Source organism: Pogona vitticeps, chromosome 14 (assembly GCF_051106095.1).
Source record: "Pogona vitticeps strain Pit_001003342236 chromosome 14, PviZW2.1, whole genome shotgun sequence".
Lineage (NCBI taxonomy): Eukaryota > Metazoa > Chordata > Lepidosauria > Squamata > Agamidae > Pogona > Pogona vitticeps.
The window spans coordinates 10,792,767-10,812,914 of NC_135796.1; the positions used below are offsets into that span (position 1 = coordinate 10,792,767).

Below are 20,148 nucleotides of genomic sequence, written 5' to 3' on the forward strand. Positions count from 1 at the left end.
TGCGAGGTTGTAAAAACTCCAATATGTGGAGGTTGGGAAAAATCAGTCACTGAGTAGGATCAGAGGCCGAGGGTGGGTTAGAAAACACACAAACAAGGTAGTAAAATGATCCTCTGGTGCTTTCTAGATGTGGAGTACTACAAATGCCATCATCCCCAAACAGCATGTCCTTTGATGTTTCATCTTTGTGATAATTCAGAGCATCATGGTGGCTGAATTTTGAGACTTCCCGGGTGCTATCTGGGCTTGGAAATTCTGGGATGTGAACTCCCCAAAAGTAATTTTTGCTAAGTTCTGCTGCTGAATGATGGCCATCCCAATCTTGAAAACAGTAGAGTTTAAGAAGGAATTAAGTACAATTCCAAGACCTATATAAGTTGTTGGCTACCATTATATCTAGAAATTTTAAAATTGCTAGTTTCCTGTCTTGTTCCTCTGAAATATCTGGAACAGTTGTTTTACTCAGAATACTACAAGTCAGCAGCCCATGGAAGAAGAGAGGGAAAAATAATACCTGAATAATGAGGCCACCTATACATATAACTCTCACTATAAAAGGACTACAAAATTAGTTATCTATAGTCACACTGCATTGTAACTTAGTGGTTAGTTTCAGCTAGATACTGATAAAGTATTATCCCTCAAAAGAAACTTCTGTGTCTACCCAATCAATTTGCAAATTAATCTAATGTTTATTTCCTTGTGTTGCTAAACAAACTGAAACTCCAGTGGGGAAATCAAACAGCCTTTAAAAGGCTCCACTTTTAGCTGCGAAGCTCTCTGTTTTTGTCCTCAGTTACTGCAAAAAATTAATGAATTAATGACAAATAATGAGTCATTGGTGGACAAGTAACGCATAAGTCCTAGAAGACAGTAGCAGGTATCTTTTGACATTTGTTTAAATGCAAGCTTGTCAAAAGAGAAAGGTTTGGTGGCATTCATTGACATGTGAAGAATCAATGAGGTGAAGTTGTAAATAGACGGGATTATTGAGGCTTTGTGGATAAGGGGAGGTGAAACCACACGAGAGGCTGGGAGATTTCATCGGTAAAAAGGGCAAAGACTGAGAGATGCCGAAGAGTGTGAGCTGGTTCTGCTGAGGGAATTCTTTTTAGAAGGCTAATTCGGCAGGGAATCGGTGGAAAAGAGACCGGGAAAACACATCTGTCCCACTGCCGTTGGCAGATAAAGCAATGCAAAGCTGCCTTCTCTCCAGTCACACTTTTTGGGCTGAGACTGACCCTACCATTCATCAGACTGATGGACGAGCTGGAAGACACTCAAGGGTCATCTAGTCCAGCCCCTTGACGATATAGGGGTCCAGAGTCAATGCATCTCTTCACAGACAGTTGTCTGACCCATATGCATGCATGCATGTATGCGTGTAAAATCTTTTTACCCGGCCTTTCTCCTTAAAAAGGACCCAAAGGGGCTGGCATCAATTAAAAGGCAATAGTTAAAACTAACAATTAGTATGCAAATACTAAATAGGATCAAACAGATAAGGTGCAAATAATAATAATAAACAGCACTAAAAGACATTCAAAAGCAGTAAGGCTAAACAATCCATTAAAAAATCCCACTCAGGCAGCCAATCACTAAGGGGAAGCCTGCCTGAAGAGGAAAGTCTTTGTCTGCTTGTGGAAGGAGAGCGAAGATGGGGCCAGGCCGGCCTCCAGTGGGAGGGAGTTCCAAAGTCTGGGGGCAGCCACAGAGAAGGCGCTCTCCCATAGCCCCACCAAATGCACCTGCCATGAATGAGGGGAGGGTCTGGCACCTTCAGAGTGACTCTGTTCTAATGCTCAACAGCACTTGCCCTCAGTCAACTCTTCCTAATTTTTTTTTGTCAGATTTTTTTGGGGGGGTAATTGGTGTCCATGGGTTTGTGTTCTGCCTTTTAGAGCATCAGGAAACATTGTGAGGGAAGCAGCAGAGACGCCCACCCCCACCATGCCCTTCCTTTGGAAGAGCGTGAGGTGGTCTTAAAACAAAACATGCCGGTTTCTGGTGTGTGTGTGTGTGTGTGTGTGTGTGTGTGTGTGTGTGTGTGTGTGTGTGTGTGTGTGTGTGTGTGTGTGTGTGTGTGTGTGTGTGTGTGTGTGTGTGTGTGTGTGTGTGTGTGTGTGTGTGTGTGTGTGTGTGTGTGTGTGTGTGTGTGAGAGAGAGAGAGAGAGAGAGAGAGAGAGAGAGAGAGAGAGAGAGATTATCCAGGTGCCAGAGTGGAAATAAAATATAACAGCCACGTGCTCGTTTTCCCTCCTTGCAACTCTGCTCTCTCTCAGAACAGCGGCCAGGGTGCTGTCTCTGCCTTTCTTGAGCCCTCTAACTTAATTTCCTGCCTTCACGGGCATCATGGGATATGTTGGCCCTTCACCAGAGCTGAATTAGAACTTGAAACCCAGGCTAGACAACTTTTGCAGCTGACATGGAGGGGAAGGGAGCCGTCTATGCAAGGCCAGCAAATGTCATCTACCAGACCTGAGCCTGTGTACACACAGACACACAGAGACACACAGACACAGACACACACACACACACACACACACACACCTCCACAGGATAATCTCTCTCTCTCCCACATACACACACACACACATATATTGCCAGTCCCATCTCAAAAGCAGACAAAATTTCTTTTTTAATCAGGCCACCTTTATTTCATTTTATTCTATTTAAATCAGACCACCACGTCATCAAGGGGCATTGTGAGGATAATGATGGCCTGGCGAGGGGAGAACAAGAGAAAAGAAACCATGGCTGTCTTTGGGATGGGTCAGACCATGGGAGCCGATGGAAGTCTATGTGTATTGTGTTTAAATATACACCAGGGGCTGAGGCATTTGAGGCAAAACCGGGGCTGCTGGGAATAACATGGCTTCCAGATGCTGACAGTTCTGGCTTCCAGGCAACCTCCCCGCTGAATTCTCCTCACGCGATTCCCTTTCCGATTAACAGGCTGGAGAATTGGCCACAAGTCTCTCGAAAAGCTGATTTCAATTCTTGGTGGCTATTGTCCTGAAAATGAATAAATCTCTCTCTTTCCTCTCCCCTCCACCCTCTGGCTGTCATCCTCACATCATCCCTCAGCTGGCTCAATATTATATATACTTTCTCCACACGTCTTTGACAGCCTCGCGTGACACAACCCAAATTTGCCTGACAGGAATAAAATGTCGGTTGTCGAAATGTGCTGAGCTTGTGCAACGGCTAGATGGGCTGATTGCGCAAATGCGAAGCAGACGGGAATGCTTGAGAAAAGTCTAAAACCCCTGTACGAAGGCTCCGGATCCATTCCTCTCAGAGACATGTGTTGACTGGATCTGGCCAGCCCTGTCATGACACCAAGTGTGGCCGTTGCCTCCATTGGCAAACATAGGAGACAGCAATGGCCGCCCTCCTGGACTCCATTTTGATGGAAAAGACTGTCCCATTCCCAGCGTTGAAGTAAAATCCAGCTGTTAAGTCCAGTCGGTTTTCTATACTTAGAACAGTGGCCAAAGGACAGGGCCCAACGCCATTTTGTCCTTTGCCTCAGGCAACGAAATCGCTTGGGTCAACCCAAAAACAGCGATGCCGTTAGTCAATGTGAGACTCAACAGCACAGTCCCAAAGTCCATGGGATTGTCCTTGAGGACGGATCCGGAATCCTTTTCTGGAGATGGAGACAGAACAGAAAGCACCACCATTATAAAGGTACAGTATTGGAGTAGAACTGCCAATCATCCCCAGTGGATCTGCTGGCTGATCAGAGTTGTGTCTCTAGATACCTGAAAGGCTGGTCTGTCTTATATCAACTGATAATTTCCTTCATAGAGTGAAAGGATGATGGGATCTCTGGTGCAAGTGATTTTGAAAAAAAGCAACTACCTCCAAAACTGTGTATCTCTTTGAGAGTCAAAGCTGTGAATTTAGTGCAATTCTGTTGTCCTTGCTTCTATGAGAACTCTTTCCAGCAAAGCCATTCCAGAGCTGTGGCCTCATTTACTCAAGTTAAAGTACACAGTGACCAAAAAAGTCAGACAACTTATTTAGGTGTAGAAGTCCCACCAGCTATCCCTGGCAGTAAAATTAAAAAAAAAATACAGTTGGATCCTCTTATCCTTGGGATCAGTATCTGCTGATTGGTTTATCTATGGTCTGAAAATATTAAAAATATTAAAGAAAAATCCCATATATATATCTTTCTAGCAATGAATTTACCAGAACTGGCCACTAGAGGGAGCCAGAGACCATACTATGTATAGCATTTGCTAGGGACCAGACTCGAGGTACTGTATTCATATTCGTATTCCTGGGGATACAAGTGCGAATATCAGCACCATGTCCCTGGAAAGTCCAGTCCCTCCTTCCCAGAATAGCAGATGAAATCACTGGTCACCATGAGATGTGCACAGCCAGTGTCGTTCCCATTGCTGACTGGTTGGCTGCACAGGGAAATGCGGAAGCACTGCTGGGCTACTTATGGTGTGAAGGGAACAACACCGGCTGCATGCACCCGCAATTGGACCTGCTGGTTCGGGGGGGGGGCGGAGAGACTTTACTTTCCAGGCACCTGTGGGGTCAATATTCATATTCATATCCCCATGGATATGAAAAGGTATATCCCATGTCTATTGCATAAATATATGTCCACTGTGTCATTACCAGAACTGGCCACTAGAGGGAGCCAGAGACCATGCTATGTATAGTGTTTGCTATTATCCGCGTTTTTCAGCATCCGCTGGGAGCTTGGAACCGATATCCTGTGGATACAGGGTCCTACTGTAAATCAATTTGCTGCTCTTTTCGTGGTATTCCAGTTCTTCGGTGTTAGGCAGTTACATCACTGTGCCTGATGGCCTTGGTCTTCAAGTGGCCAAAGGGCAAATGGTGGGTGGGACATCAGAGTTTATGCCCAGTTTTGGATCTTCAGTGAATTTTGTTTCTAAAAGAAAGGCACTCCGGTCTCGAATGATTCATTCTGGACAAGACATCAGTACCACAACGTTGTGTAAATGCATGTAGGCATGTGTGTGTTGTTTTGTTTAATCTATTGCAAGCTTAGTTAAGAATGAGGGAATAAACCTTCAGAATAAATGCATAATAATAATAATAATAATAATAATAATAATAATAATAATAATAATAATAATAATAATAATAATAATAATAATAATAATAATAATAATAATAATAATAATAATAATAATAATAATAATAATTTATTGTCATTGTAAGTATATACACATACAACGAAATTCACAGACACCCAGAGACCAGACACATGCACACACATAAAATTCCCAAACACTCCCCACCCACTAAAAGTCCCCCACTAAAAATACAAACATCTACACCGCAGGCCAAGTTACACAGTCCAACTAATTATTCACTACTGGTGGTCTTTAAGCTCATTATTAATTGCAATTATAGCTCTGGGATAAAAACTATTGAGAAAACGTGTGGTCCGAGTCTTAATTGTTCTATATCTTCTGCCAGATGGTAACAGTTCAAACAAGTTATAAGCAGGATGGGAAGAGTCTCTCAGGATGCTATGTGATTTCCTTAGACAGCGGGATGTGAAGATGTTCTCCAGGGTTGGTAACTGGAGCCCGATGATATTCTGGGCAATTTTAATGGTTCTCTGTAGAGCTTTTTTGTCCGCTACAGAGCTACTCCCAAACCATGCCAGAATGCCATAGGTTAGGACACTCTCAATGGTGCTACGATAGTATGACAGAAGCAAATGCTGAGATAAATTTAACTTGCCGAGCATTCTCAGGAAATACAGCCTCTTCTGTGCCTTCTTCATTAGCATGTTGGCATTTATAGTCCATGAGAGGTCCTCTGAGATGTAAGTACCCAGAAATTTAAAACTTCCAACTCTCTCCACTTCCTCACCGTTTATGTACAGTGGTAAATGTACATTTCTCCTCCTCCTAAAATCAATTATGAGTTCTTTAGTTTTTTTGATGTTAAGTGTGAGATGATTTTCTTTACACCAAAGTATCAGCCTTTGTACTTCCTTTCTATAAGCAGACTCATTGTTCTTATTTATGAGCCCCACCACTGTCGTATCATCCGCAAATTTAATAATTGCATTGGTGTTATACAGTGGGGTGCAATCATGTGTGTACAGGGAATAGAGGAAGGGACTTAGCACGCAGCCCTGGGGAGCTCCTGTACTTAGTACCAGGGTAGAAGAATGGTGAGATCCCATCCTTACTGACTGTGGCCTATCTGTCAGAAAATCCTTTATCCACATGCAGATCTCCTGAGGTAATCCCAGGTTGATCATTTTAAAAAACAACCTATTTGGTAGAATGGTATTAAAAGCAGAGCTATAATCCACAAACAACAGCCTCGCATAAGTTCCCTGATGTTCTAAGTGGCTCAATACAGTATGGAGTACAATGGACACAGCATCATCAGTAGATCTATTTTTCCTGTATGCAAATTGCCATTATGCATAATAATAGGATGATTTTTTTAAAAGCTTGGGAACTTTTAAATTAGTATTGGTGATTTTTTTTCTTTCCAAAAGTAATTTTCCCAGTGCTGGACCCAGTTACTTTGTTAGGACTCTTATGTCTCAAAATTTTCCAGTCAACATGCTGTGCTTTCTGGAGAATTCTGGGACATAGTCCAGGAAAGTAAAATTTTCATGCGCTTCTCATTCTGTGATGAGAAAAAGATATTCGTCATATGTCAGCACTGTGCTACTAGTTAATTAATTAATTACTGTATTTTAAAAATATGTATGACTAGCAAAATATCCCCCCAAATAACCCCAGGCGATGTTTGTGAATGTTTTTCGTAGCGTGAAAAGAAAGTAACTAAGTAAAGAGTCCTTTATTGCACTAGGAGAAAACTGTTGACCTCTCATTATCCCAAATACCAATATGCTGCAAGTTTTTGAGAATGGATGTGAAATGTGGATTAGGTGGCTGAAGCCGAAGAGGAACATCAGCTGGAAAACGGATCCAGATTTATGGCAAGATAGTGGATTCCTAACGCATAATGTTGCTCCAGCTCCCTTTTCCATATTTATATCCGCTTGCACCTCAAGAGTGCAGAAAGCTTCAGATTCAAACCCCAGAAAAGGGAACAAATATGAGATACAGTGGTGCCTTGCTTAACAATGTCAATTCGTTCCAGCGAAATTGCTGTAGAGCGAAAACGTCGTAAAGCGAAAATAAAATACCCATTGAAATGCATTAAAACCTGGTTAATGCGTTCCAATGGGCTAAAAGCTCACTGTCCAGCGAAGATCCTCCATACGGCGGCCATTTTTGGTGCCTGTATAGCGAGGAATGTGTCCCTAAGCACAGCGGGGGGGGGGGGATTTTCTTCAGCCGGCGGCCATTTTGAAAACCCGACAATCAGCTGTTTTGATCGTAGTAATGCGAAGAATCTGTTCCTGAAGCAGGGAACCGATCTTCGCAAAGCGAAAAAAAACCATTTAAAACATCGTTGTGAAGCGGAATCATTGTAATGCGGGGTAATCATTAAGTGGGGCACGACTGTAATGTAAAAGAGACCTTCTGCCTGAGACTTTAGACAGGCATCACTAATCGAAGAACAAAATACAGAACAGATCATGTGCCCTGGAATAAGGCCACTTTCTAATTAAGGAAGATCTGGGAGCACAGGGGGAGATGCGATGCTTTTCATGAACAATATTTCAGGCTCACCCCTGGCATTTCTACATAAAAGGACCACTACAAAGTGCTGGTGGCTATGATTCATGCCGGAGTAAGGCATGGGGAACCTCAGGCTTTGGGCCACATCTGGCCCTTCAGGGATTGCCCAGGTAGCTGCGCCCCCCCTTCCCTATGGTTTGGTGGCTCTCTAGCTTTTGCATGGGTTTCCCTCCTTATTCTAAAAGGCTGGGGGTGTCTAAAGCATACGTACTAGGAGTAAAGAGCATTAAAGAGAAGGCAAGACTCGCTGGAAAAGACAATGAGGCTGGGAAAAATTGAAGGCAGCAGGAAAAGAGGAAGGCCAAATATGAGATGAATTGGCTCAATGAAGGAAGCCACCGGCTTGAGTTTATAAGAGCTGAGCAGCTGTTGGGGATATGTTGGAGATCTTTCATTCATAGGGTTGCTATAGGTCAGAGGTGACTTAACAACAACAACGAAGAGTTTTACATCCCTGGCAGAGGTGTAGCGTGCTTGATCCCTGGAATATGTAGCATGCTTGATCCCTGGGAGCCCCCACACCTCACCCTATATCTTGCATAAAGCAACACTAAGCTAGATGGCCGCACCGTCTGCTTTTCTATAAAACAGCTTCCTGATCTCTCATAATTCACAACTTGCTTTCAGCGATATTCATAGCCTGGATCCACTTCAGCCATAGAGGCGCCTGCTTCTCTTGGACTGAAACGGAAGGATTTCCTTCCTCAAAGCACCAGACAGGTAAGACGGTGCCCGTATGTCCTGGCAACATAGAAATCGGCTGCTTCGATGACTCCAGAACGATCTCCCAGAGGCATTACTCTTTGCATGCAGAAACCTTCTTCTGCTGGGCTGTCTCTACCCTCAGCCCCCCCACTCACAACAAAGCAAGATGACGGAGATTCTTTTCTGCTATGGGAAAGCGAGAGAGAAGCCGGACACCTAATCCCAGTTGCCCTCAACAGAGGTGGTGTGCGCCTGGTGACCACAGCACAGATGACCCAGAGGACGGGCTGACTCAGCTCCATCCAGGACCCATGAAACTCCACCCAGCGGGTTTCCCCAGTAGACCTGGGGGATGCCCACCTTGGGGGACAATCTCTGCAGGAACCTGCACAGGGAGAACCCCAGGAACATGGAACCCAGATTGAAGGGCCAAGAAGCCCGAGCATAGAGGAGTGGCCCCTGGAGGGCAAAGAGGGCCCTTGGGATCTGGGGAATGGAAGGGATGCGCTGGAGGAAGAGACTCAAGGAGGAGACGAGAAGGACAGGGAAAGAGCAGGAGGTGCAAACGGGATGTCCGTCCAGGTGGAAGAAATGGAAGAGGAGGGTTCCCTTTGCAGACCCAGCCGGGCTCACAGATCCCCAGAGGCAGTTCAAGAAGTCAAGCGGCAGGCCTTTAAAATGGGGGATCAACCCATAACCGCTTGTTAGTGGCACGTCAAAACTCCATCTGGCCACCCACATTTTACTCCGCAATTTAAAACAGAAAGACCACAGCTAAGAAAATGTCTTTTGGAGTGTGTGTGTGTGTGTGTGGGGGGGGATCCTGGAAGTTTTCATCTAAATATATATATACTTTTCCAATCTCTGAGGAAGATCCATCTCGTGGCTTTCTTCGGATCATAGGCTGCGGAGACGTCCGGTTCAGGGATGAGAATGTCTGTAGCTTTTCAGATCTGCTGCATCAGGCGCGGCAAAGGCTGGGTCCCTGGCAGTCCATCACTGTAGCACTGGAATGTGTCAGCTTTAGGGGACAGGAGGGAAGAGATATTATGTCTTTGGGGTCTTTGCAGGGAGGCAGTCCCTGGTGGCATTGAGAGATCTCCGGTCACGCTTCTAGGAGGGACTCAGGAGAGTGAGAGAGAATGACCTGCATTGAGCTACTGAGCGGCCCCGTGTGTGCTGATCTGTCTCTTTCTTCTTCTTCTTCTTCTTCTCCTCTCTCTCTCCTGCCACTTCATGTCACTGCTGCCCCGGGCACCTTGCCAAGGGAAGCATAAGCCAGGGTCTTCCCAATTGGCAGCAGGCCCAGAACTTCGACATAATCAGGGACATTCAGCATCCCGCCAGAATGTGGTTGTGTTTACATGCCTGGGGTCACTGAACAGGCAACGGACACAGTGCTCTCCCAGTCATGTGACTGCGCCGCCGCAACCACCAGGGAGTCCTTAATAGCCGGACTGATCTTAACCCTGCAGGCGCCGGAACACGGAGAGGGCATCAGAACATGAGAAAAGCCTCTGTGGGGTGGACCCGTTTGAAATAAAGAAGGGAAAAAAGCATCAGAAAGGAGATTTGAGATCCTGACGTTGCCTATCCTGCTCCCAGGAGGGCAAACAAAGCAGCTGCCAACTAAATCACTTGGCCACTGTCTTCCCCAGGCAGATGAGATGTGTTGTAATTTTGTTTCAATTATAAAAAAATAATTTGCAATTTTGCATTCGTACCTATGAATTCGCACCTGCAGTTTTATGCAAATGGCTTCTTTTTCTGCTCTCCTCCTCTTCCTCCTCTCTTTTTTTAAAATTATAAAGCATGTCCTCTTTGTGAGTGACAGGTAGGTAACTAACACAATGAATGCTGAAAAGAAGCATTCAGCAGAGAGGTGAGTCTCTCTTTGAATTCAGAGGTGGGAAGGAGTGATTGAGTGCCATCGGTACCATGAGAAATGGCTCAAAATTGTGCAGAAATGGTGCAGTTTGTCGTGCACAAATGTTAATGAAGCAGGCCAATGCACAAGCGTTGTCTTCAGTAAGAATTGTAAGTCATTTTTGTTTACAGGTTGTTTTATAATTTATTTTAAAGGTGTCGTTAAAATAATGTGTGGATATCGCTTTATTATTTGTCGTCACCCTTGCCATGTCGTAAAGATGCCAACGGAAAGACGATTATGTTGCTTATGGATTCACTTGCATAACAGAGAAAGACGGTACCCAACGATGCCAATGCATTTTAGGTTGCAAGAGGTTTTCAAAGTCCAATCTCAAAACCATCAAAGTTGTTAGAACATTTCAACAATCACTATGGTCTTGGACATACACTTAACATCTTGAAGTCTAAGAAGGCACGATTTGATATCGGTGGTACTGCCACAAAATCTGATTTTAAAAATTGTGCAGATTTGGTGAGTGAGTGTGTGTGTGTGTGTGTGTGTGTGTGTGTTGGAATATTGCTCCTAGAATTCTGTGTTGCCTGGGGAATTCAGGCACTATAGCCCCAAAATGCAAATTCGCACACTTTACTCCTAAGTTTTAGCTTCATTACATTTGAAGTAGCTGGTCCAGGCTTCTAAAGCTACAGCTACATAGAGCTGGAACTGCTCACTAGACCCAACATGTCTAGCCAAAAAAAGAGGAATTTTTCCAAGCTCTGATGATTTGGGCTCCTAACAAAGATCCACCAGGCTTTAGGAATGAATTACTAAGGCACAGAATTATTGCCGATGCAACACACACACACACACACCCTCCCCAGCATCATGACCCAGTCCTACTTCATCTCCAGTGAGGGGCTGTGTATGAATGCAGGGCAGATCTGTCTCAGGAAAGGCCTGCCAGATGTTGACTTACTAATGACCTGTATAAATAATGTATATGCCAGAGTTTTAATTGGATGGCAATAGGACATTAAATATGTAGACCTCTTGAGATAGATTTCACTGCGTCTTCAGCGGACTGAACAATGGTCCCTTGGACTTCAGGCAGCTAGAGAAACAGGTTGCAGCTCCCAGCAAAGCAAGACAGCAGATACATAAATAAGAAGTAGAAATGATGCATTTTCTGGTCATCCCATGCCACAAGCATCGTGCGAGAAAGTAATCTGCTGGGGAGATGTATGTTTTAAAATGTTTCACCAGTGTCTTTGACTGGTGATTTCTTTTGTTGGAGGTTGTAAAGATTTTGAAAAGATGGTTTCAGAGTCTCTGTCCATCTGCCCGAAGCCATGATTTATTTTGTTCCAGGGTTTGTTCTGAGGGTGAGGTTAATATCTTGGCACTCTTCTGTGAAGTCCCTTTCCATGTCAGCGGCTCCTGTTGCAAAGCTTTTAATTAGCACACAGATATCAGGGGAAACGGAAACTAAAATTAGCTTCAGAACTGAAGCTCTAGCAGTGAAGTTGGTTTCTAAGACTTTTTTTTTAAAGCAAGGATTTCAAAGATTTCCTCCGGAGGAATGAATTTGTAAAGTTCGGACGCAAATCCCAGGAGACTCGGCTTCTTTTCTCCATTGTGGAAGAACTTTTTGCCAAGCCTGGAAGAGTCTCTCTTGCTTCAAGAGAGACGACAGGGAGAGGGACTTTGGCCCCACCTGGGATGTGTAGGGTGGCCTAAAGAGGAGTGATTCGGAGTCATCATCACTAGTGCCCAGGAAGCCAATTCACTTGGCATCTGCAGTGGGCGCCTCACCCTGTCCAACAGTAGGGCTGTCTGTAAGACTGGCAATGCTGTGGAGGCGTGCTAGACCTTTGCAAGTATAAGCAAAACAAGTGGACGCTCTGCTCTGCCACTTTTCTTGGACTAAATGCCCACCGTGGTGAGTCAGCCACTGACGTGGCTGCCAAAGAAACCTTGATTCTCCTACAAACTATGCCTTGTAACCAAAGCCCACACTTGAACATTCACTTTGATTTCCAAGTGTATGGACTTTACTGGTATTCATGGACTGGCAGGATGAGATTGAAGACTTTGGGCTGTTGTGTCCATGTAAAACGCCATGTTAAGAGGTCAGGAATTCTACACAGAAGGCTCATGAGGAGGTCAGGAGAGAAAGATCTATTTGCTAAAGTGGAAATATGTATATTCATAGGTGTATTCAAGCAAGAAGTGAGATATGAATGAAAATGACCGTTCTGGTTTGACAGTAAAATGAGCCAGCCTTTCTTTCTTCTCTTCCATTGTTTCCTTCCTTCCATTCTCTTCCTCCCTCCCTCTTTGGATATGATCAGACAGTGATATAGGATCAGTGGCTCAGGTCTATGGATGCAGAGCCAGAGGTTGGGAATTCGATTCCCACACAGTGCGTCCTTGACAGAGGCTGGACCCAATGATCCATAGGGGCCCCTTCCAGTAATGCAGTTCAAAGATTTATTACCATGTTGGATCATGCCGGAAATGATCCACTTTGCTGGAAACGATCTCCTTTAAAGCACCCCTTCCATGCATAAACCACCCAGTCCCCATCACTTCAGCTCAGGCCTGCCGCTGGACCAAAAAGGTCAAGATTGGCAGCGTTGGGCTGGCTTGTGAGCAGTGTCTGGTCACTGGAAAATAGACCAAGCCAGGCAGTGGGCCATTCAAAAAGCAAGCAAAATCGCATCTGATTGCACCCTTTCTCTCTCCTCCCTCCCAATCCTTTAAATGACAGTCAGCATTTCCGTTTCTCTCCCTAACTGCAACCCGGGAGGAAGCTAATGTGTTCTGGAGAAGCTGCTGAAGGTTGGAGTAATGTGGCAGTCTCTCTCTCTCTCCCACCCCCCCGCAAACCTTCCCCCACCCCCAGCTCCCCAATTACAATAAAGTCTTTTTGATCTTGTTTCCTGCAGTATTATGAAGACTCCGATGGATTGCTATGGCAACTGGCCAACCGAGTCTGCATACTAAAAGGAGCTTGACGCAGGAAGGTGGCGGAAAGTGTTAATAATCCGAGGTTGGATGTGCCACACACACATTTTGGGCCAAAGGCGGTGGGGACTGAGCACCCCCCTTTTCCAGAGCTGAAGTATGCCAGGAGCGTGTCTCTAATGGAAATTTTTTTTAAAAAAACGAAGGTAGCAGGACATTGAGGCTCATCGCTGGAAAGATCACACATCTAAAAACTAAGACTTGTCATGGTACGGTTACAATTTTCAGAGCCAGGATTCTTTCCCGGACCATCTATTACACATGGCAAATGGCTCTACTCCTATATTTCTTTATTCTGCAACATCTTATTCTGTGTGGTCTTAAAAGCCAGAGAAGAATTTAATTTTTCAGGTTAAATTTTTAACATTCAAAGATACACCGGGGGGGGGGACTCATTCAAGAAGGGAGCTGTGTTAGTCCATTGCAATAAAAACAATGCACTGCCTTGTGGCACCTTTTAAGACTAGCATGTTTTATGGGGGCATAGCCAGGGCTGCAACTAAAACCAGGAAACAGGGGCTTGGCCCCAGGACACAAAAATTGAGAGAAAGTTCCAAAATCTAGAGATGAATCAACTGGCAAGTGTTAGGAAAAATCAAGGCAACAATGCCTCCTGTTCAGTTTCCCTTCTCTTTTTTTTTAAACGAGACACATTTTCTCTCTCTTGTAGGAGAATCACATTCTGCTCTCTGTTTTTCTTCTGTATCTGCCTCAATGGGTGGTGGGGGAAATACAGTACATTAGTGCCAAAATTGCTAGTTACACACACTTCTTCAGGTGCGTTCAAGTACAATGGAATAACCACTATACTATACTGTCTCTCTTGCTGGACTACAGTGCCCATAAGCATAACCAATGGTGAGGGATGATGAGACTGTCATTTTGACAACCTCTGGGGTAGAATAGTACGAGCAGAAACCCTTTCAACTGTAATTGAGTTACACAAATGATGTTAATATTCCCAGGATGTTTACGGAACCCAGCCCATGGTCGTTCCGTGTTACTAGTACAATTGTCGTTCTCTATACCTCATTTCATCCTGCCCCACCCTGAACCACGGTTCATATAAACCTGAAAAAGTGTCGCCCAGAGCTTATGCCAGATCAGACTTGTTCATCTTAAAGGTGCCACAAAACATCCAGCACAAAACGTCCAGAATGTTGCATTTCAAAAAGGAATCTGTTGTGTTACGCATGACAGATGGGTTTTTAATCCTCATCGTCACTCTGATCACAGAAATACATTTACTGGACTGAACTTTATTAACGAGTTTTTAATCAATAGATTCTATTTATCAATAGATTCAGCCAAAACAGGGGAAACAGTCTGTTTCCCCCTAGTGGCCATTTCTGAGATTGCACCATTGGAATATTTAAAAAAATAGAAATACAGTAATAATAATTGCATGCTGTCAAGACGATCGCAACTTACGTTGATCCTTTTGAGGGTTTTCTAGGTATAAAGTACTCAGGTTTTTTTTTACCATTCCCTTCATCTGGGCGCACTCCAAAACTATGAAGCTTGCCCAAGGCTACACAGGCTGGTTCTTCACCCAGGAGACAAAAGTGGAAAATCAGACTCCCAACCTCGGCTCAGCAGCCAGATGCCAAACTCACTGAGCAGTATTGGCAGGAAAATGGTGGAGAGAATCTGAAGAGAATGGGATAAAAATCTGGAAAATGTTGTGTCAAAGTATCTCTAATAATGCATTCAAATGCTCTTTAGAATTAACTTTTGAAAGTAACTACTTCTTCTATTTATGAAGCCGAGGTATTAAAAATTAGACCTAAAAGCAATTTCACAGCGGGTTCGTTATGCTAAATGTAACTAGTTATATGCAACTATGTTACTTGCAACTACTCATTCACAGGTTCCGACCTGAAGACCACCGGACTAAGGACGGCTTGCCCGCTTTGATGCAGGATTATTACCCAGCCCTTGAACCTTGGGACTTCTGAGATGCAAAGCAGATGGTTGACCATGGAGGTATGGGCGCCCTCTCCAGTATATCATATGGGAAAGATTACAATAATTTGGTTTGATATTTGTGGTGTTATTCCCCCCCCCTTTTTTTTAAAGATATGTGAACTGCTGGAGTGGATTTTCAGATGGCCTTTACGGTGTGAAGAGCCGGCAAATATTATTATTTTTTTCCAGAATAAAACTGGATCTTGGATGATCTAGCAAAGACTTTTCACTCTGCGGATTTTCATGCACCTCTTGGCACCGGCTTTTGTCCGGCTGCCCTCTTGGCCTTTGTCTCGTTTAATGTGGGTCAGGCCTGGCCATGGGATCGCCATGGCAACCCGTAATGAATGCCATTGGCTCGGTGGGTTTGCCCCTGCTCTCATTAAATTTCAATGACTTTCATGGGGCCTGGACATGTAATTAATATCAGACACATGGTGTTCGTCAGGGTTAGGTTTTAAGGAGGGAGAGCGTGACATCATGGGAATTGGGGGGAGGTAGCTTTCAGCCCCCAAGAGGAGTCGTTCAGCAAGGGCAAAAAGGTGGACACGGCGGTTTCATAGAAATGGCCCGCGTAAGACATTTTATGCCAGAACAAGACGTAGGATCTGCAAAATGCATCGTTCCCAGGGCTGGTCAAGCGTCTGAGGTAGAAAATCCTGCAAGGAAATCCTACAAGTTGCTCCCCTTGGGAATTAAAAAAAATTGTTGGTGTCACACATGGCATCAACCTTATAAATAAGCCAGCTCCACAAGATGGCTTAATAGCCAGCTGTTGTAAACTCAAATCGATGGCTTCTTTGATGGAGTCATTCCATCTCTCACTCTGGGTCTTCCTCTTTTCCTGCTGTGTTCCAATTTTCCCAGCATGATTGTCCTTTCCAGAGAATATTGTCTCCTCGCGACGTGCCCAGAGTAGGACAGCCTCAACGTCATCATTTCTGCCTCCAGAGATAGTTCAGGCTTGATGCAAGCTAGGGCCGCCTTGTTTGCCTTTATGGCAGTCCAGGGTATCCGGAAAGCATTCCTCCAGCATTCCTCCATCTTCAGTGTCCAGCTTTCACACCCAAAAATAGTGGTTGGGAATAAAATACAACAGTGATAAATTAAATAACCCTTTGCTGCCCTGGGGGTGCCACTCAAATAGCCGCTTGAGATAGCCGCCTCTCTATGCCTAATAGTTTTGCCCTCTAGGTTGGCAGGCTTTTGTGTGGGTGTTCAAAGGTGTTTCATTCATTTGATGATTCTCACAGAAAGTGAAAAACCTGCATTCCTGTAGTAAGAGTTGTTTCAGGGGATGAGTACAAATATCTACGCACACACTCATATAATTCTTGACTAATTCAGGAAAAAAGAATTCCCCAAACTATCCATTCCCCATATACTGGGAGAAAAGCAATGCATTTGCCATGACAATATACTGCACAGCTCTAATTTCCGATATCTGGAGAAAAATAATCCTCCCCCCACATGTCAAGAAGGGTATGGCTCAGAGCCTCTTAAGTGTCCTTCATAGAACTTGATGACTTCCATTGACTTGTATGGCAGAGATTTACCAGGACAATTGTCTGCGTGCAGAAGATCAGGCTTTTGCAAAGCTGAGAAGCAACAGCTGTAGGTTTGGTTGTGATGCAGGAGACCAAGGTTGAAGGGGCGGCATGACATGGATCAGTGGTTCCCAGCCTTGGGTCCCCAGATGGGATCAGACAGTAATTCCCAAATTCCTGATCATGGTTTACACCATGTCATGCTGGCTACACAGAATAAGGATTATTCTCCATCATATCCAGACAGTGCTGGGTTTATGATGTTCCAGGCTAACAGAGTTGGGGGGGGGGGGGGTTGAGGCAATTCAGTTGCGGTGGGGTTGGGTGGAGAGAGTGATGTTCGAAATGGCATGTTTTGTGCAAAAGAGAAAATTAATAGAGTGCCTCCAAATTAATATAAGAACTAGAAAAGCAGGCAGATGTGCCACTGATTGTACTGCTGGGGGTGGAAAAGTGTATGGGGAGGGAGACTGGCATGGTTGCAACATCCTAGGAAGCACAGAAAGAGAGGCGCTCTGTGCTGTAACATTTTGTTGCAGATTCAGATTGTGGTTTCTTCATTTTCAGTGAAAATCTTCTTCATTTGCAGGGCCAGGTGACCTCGAAACACCCTGTTCTGAAAGTCTCTGTCTTTATATCACTCAGAAAGACATTAATCTGCTTCAAGCAGGAATCACATCCAAAAAATGGATGAGGGAGAGAGACAAGAAGAAGAAAACCCTGGTCATTACAAAATATGCCAAATGAGTGACAAGATAACAGACCGTATATTACTCCATTTTAAAAACAGATTATTATTTCATCTTCAGGACTGTTATTGCCGTTCCCTGGTGAATCATCTTCAGTTCCTGCAAGGATAATGTGGTATCATTTTGTGGCTGGTTGTCCTGAAGTGAATACTCCGTGTAATGAATATTACCGGGTAAGCCAAGATCGAATGGTTGCCAGAATTGCCTTGTTGTAGTTGAATTGTGGTGATAATGTGGCATAAAAGATAATGATTATTGGTGAACGTGGCGGGAGGAGGGCTGTCATTTTTGTCTGGGTGAAGGGAGGAAAAATGAGTGGAAGGAGAAAAGGAAGGTGGGACAGGGGCACCCATAAGATCAGGTCACCAGGATTTAGGCATGGGGCTGTGCATTCCTATTTACCGTATCTTTCCGTGTATAAGACACCCCCAAGTATAAAACGCCTCCCCACTTTTCTAATCCAAAATTCTGAAATCTAAGAGGGGCTTAGCAAGTGTAGGGGGAAAGGGATCAAAGCGCTGCAGGATTGCTTTGATCCCTGCTTTCCCCTCCACTTGTTTTTGTTCTCTCCTCAACTAACTTCTGTGTATAATACGAGCCTCAATTATTTTAGTCTAAAGATTTTAGACAAAAGTATAGTCTTATACACGGAAAAATACGGTAAATCAAAACATTTAGAAGGGCCACGGGGAAGAGAAAATTTCCTTTTTGGGACTACAACTCCAAGAATGTTCCAATCAGCATGGGGGAATGTTATTGTCCAGAAAAGTAATTTTTTCACCCCTGTCAGCCATGTTTCAGAGGAATCAGTAACTACCCCCGGTCAGAGCCTGGGAAATATACTTTGTGGAGCAGAATCCCAATGGCTGTGTTGGTTGATGGGGGTTGTAGTCTCGTTTCTTCATTTTTACAATATCCAACCATGACTGCAAGGATATCACGTGGAAATGAACATGTGATTCTGAGTTCAAGATTCTTTCATTATATGTTCTTTCTTCTGCACCCATTTTGGCTGATGGATCTTGGGGTTCTGTTACATACACACACAGGGCAAATTAATGGACAATAAGGGATAGCGATGGCTGCTATGGATGGACATGTATTTCTTCCAGTACTAGAGACACTGCATTCTGTTTGTAAGTGTTCTTACACTTGCATGTTGCTTGCTTGCTTGAAATGCTGATTTACCATCTAACTAGCAATGCCCTTGGCCCAGTTTACAAACATAAAAACAAAAACATTCAATACCATCCCAAATTTTATAATAAAAATAAACGAGCTGTAGGTTTAAATGTTTAAATATTGGAACGTTAGAAGCCAGCAATAAAGCCTGCATGATTAAAAATAAAGTTTATTTTTTAAAAAACACACACACATCAAGGACTGAAAGCCTGCTGGGAAGATGAAGATCTTAGCTTGATGTCCAAATGCTAACAATGAAGGTGCTCGGAAGGTCTGCTTTGGGAAAGCATTGTACAGATTGGGGGCCTCTACTCAGGAAGCTCATTCTGTGGCAACCACCCAGAGAAAATGTGAACAGAATGTTGAATTCCAGAGACCTTGGGTCTCATTCTGTAGTGTTTGTCTTATGCTTTTATGTCAACTGATAAGGCCTAATTCTGGGGAAGAAATGCTCTAAACCACAAGCACTGTTCACGTGAGGCAGGGTGAGGTCCGATGTTCTTCATTCAGAACAAAAAGAGTGTAACTGTTCAGAATTCTTCATGGGAGGCACCCATACCAGACACGAAAATAAGATACCAAGAATGAAGCTACTCCACTGAGGTAGTCCCCAGATTTTTTTTTTCTATCGTGCAGTGAATCTGTTTTGCAGGTCTCACCTGCAACTTCAAAAGAAGATGGAATCCCATTTTTTTTCTGCCTATCTCGTTTCACCCTACGGAAACACTCCCGCACAAAAACATACACAAATATCCTGCTATCGGACATGGAGCTCAGGGTTGGATGGGGGATTCGGATTCATTTTCCCTCCCTGTCACTCAAACTATTTGAAGTGCACGTTCAGGATGGAGCCCCTCATCGGTAGCATCTCCCTAGCTGAGACTGATGCCTCGGGAGGTGGGCGTCGATCCACGACCCCCCTGGGGCATCCCTGTCTTCAGGAACGGGAGATCTCACCGACCCTTTTAATAATATACGGACTTGTTGGAGTAACAGACATGGATGGAGAAAAAGAAAGCCTTGACTGCCTTAGAACTGCCAAACCACGGCTGTTGAGTGAATCTATGCTAAGCTGTTGAAGTTGCTCTGAGAGATGCCATGATAAAGAGGAAGATGATCATCATTTTGAAGTGGACATGTTTTAGCTTTTTAATTTAAATCTAGCTGAGAAAAATGGTCATGTTTTTCTCTCGTTCAGAATTTCGAAACCTCACGTCCTCTGTATCCTAAATATGAAGGCGTTCGTAAATGTTGATGAATTTTTCAATAACAAAATGTAATTTTAATTATTTCTCCATCTGTACTGGCTCCATTCAGCAGGAGGAGCTGTGCCCAGGACCATTTCCTCTTTTTCACTGATGTTAAAGAGGAGGCGCCTCTCATTAAAAAAAAGAGGGTGTAACCTTAATTCAGCATCA

General features: G+C 44.1%; 1 long non-coding RNA gene across 1 annotated transcript in view; it reads left to right on the forward strand.

The window, feature by feature from the left end:
• The window catches only part of LOC110070011 (uncharacterized), a 30,397-nt gene that overhangs the window by 5,950 nt on the left and 4,299 nt on the right, over positions 1 to 20,148 (forward strand). Inside the window, exons 3-5 of the long non-coding RNA XR_013539215.1 lie at positions 13,206 to 13,493; positions 15,155 to 15,270; positions 17,609 to 17,721. This is a non-coding gene — a long non-coding RNA (uncharacterized LOC110070011). The remainder of the gene's footprint in view (positions 1 to 13,205; positions 13,494 to 15,154; positions 15,271 to 17,608; positions 17,722 to 20,148) is intronic.